Raw genomic sequence first — 2,021 nt, 5'->3', positions numbered from 1 at the left:
TACTGCCAAACTTATGAGTTCTTGTGGCAAACTTGATTCAGTGTCTTGACGTGTATACGCTGTTTCGCTGACTTGTCACAAGAAACAAAGTGTGTTTGATAAGATCCGACCATTTTATTACGGGAGGATCAGTATGTATGGATTCTGATGTGACTGATAAACCCATTCGTATCTTAAGCATAATCTAATACGTGAGACAACGCCCTGGCACACAATCAAAAAAAAAAAAAGAGAGAGCGGTTTTGTGTCCCCACAGTCCATAATGTAGAAAAGAGAGAAAAAAGCCTTTCTGATTTGGTGTGTGTGCTCACAGTGCAGAGTGTAGAGAAAAGAGAGAAAAGAAAGCCGTTTTGGTGTCACGGGAGTTGTGACTTAAACACACACATTTCTGAATTGAGAAAGGAAATTATTTTAGAGGAAGCACTAGAGTTTAGATCCCACATTTGTTGATAGGCATTCATTTAATTTTTCTTTTAATCAGTTTTAAAGTGAATACTAACTGAGAAATGAAAAAGGTGAAGAGTTTAGAAGCTTGGTTCAAGAGCAAAACTTGGTTTATGATCAGCTGAGTCTCTAAACAGAACAGCAAAGGGCTTCATCGAACATTTAAAAAAGATTCAGATTGTTAGAATATCCAGAATTTATAGAAATGGTGGTGATTACTCTTATTTTCTAGAATGGAAATAACTGCACCATGTCTGTTTTATGAATTTAAGGGGCTAAAAAGTTTTGTTCTCGTTTTTCTATGATTAACCGAATGTATGTGAGAGTCCAAACAGACAGAAGGGTTACGGCCGAGCGCTGGACCTTCCAAAAAAGATGAGACAGGCTGGACCCGTGCCATACTAGTTAAGGCCTGCCTGTGGATTACAGGTTCTTTAAACTCTCACACACACAAACTCACACACGTTCGCACACATACACCCATACACACACACATTCTTGAACTTGCTGCAAGATTAAACATTTGCATTAACTGACTCCAGCAACTCTGAGTCTCATTGAGAGACTTTTCTCAACAATTGGGTCCTCAAACCAGATCTCAACGTTTTTTCCGCTTTCCAGGGTCGGAGCTGAAACCGTGCACGGGGGAGTCCAGTACTCCTAATGAAAGACCCCCTGCTGAATTGCGGTAATTAGGGGCAAGTGTCCACTGAAAGGGGGAAACAGGGACAAGATCGTACTTTTGAATCAATGGCCAGAAGCCATTGGCAGTGCAGGCATCAACAATAATGGTGTTATTTCACCCATTAACACTTAAGGTACCTCATGCAGTGGCTGTGATATGGTTACTTAACAAAATATCTTTACCAGACATCTCTCCTACATAACAGTTCTTCTTTCACAGCCACACCTTGTTGTCGAGAGATGTGCTACACTTAATCCATCCACACTGCTACCTACCCCACAGATGGAAAGCCAGAAATAACCATCAGTGTTTTACCCAGGCCAGACTTAACTGATATACGTTATGAAAATGCAGAAATAACTATATTTATTCAACAGATCAAGGAAAAAAACCCTGATGGCACAAATGCTACAGGATTTGCAGTAGTAACAGAAACTGAAGTTTTCTTAAAACAACCACTACCAAAAAATTACTCTGTTCAAGCAGTCGAATTGGTAGCTTTAACTGAAGCTTGTAAATTAAATAACAAAAAGGTTGTTAACGTTTACACTGACAGTCAGTATGCCTTCTCAACTGTACATGTGTTAACACAGCATTGGGAAAACAGGTATGTTGACATCCACAGCTAAATGTATAAACTACAAATATTTTAGCATTATTAGATGTTATTCAATTGCCATCTACAATAGACTCGTATGAATGACCGGAAGGAAAACCATACTGCCAAAGAATTTGTTTAAATATGCTGCAGTATTGAGCCACGGACCATGTCATGTCTCAACAGGAGGGATGGAAGCAATAATGAACCAGGTTTTTACAGCATATGGTTTTACTAATTATTAAAAACATTTTTTTAGAATAAATAAATGAATAAAGTTTTGTCTAGCAGGTC

Source organism: Leuresthes tenuis, unplaced genomic scaffold (assembly GCF_036924035.1).
Source record: "Leuresthes tenuis unplaced genomic scaffold, fLeuTen1.0.hap1 SCAF_40, whole genome shotgun sequence".
Lineage (NCBI taxonomy): Eukaryota > Metazoa > Chordata > Actinopteri > Atheriniformes > Atherinopsidae > Leuresthes > Leuresthes tenuis.
Note: the sequence above shows the minus strand (reverse complement) of the source record.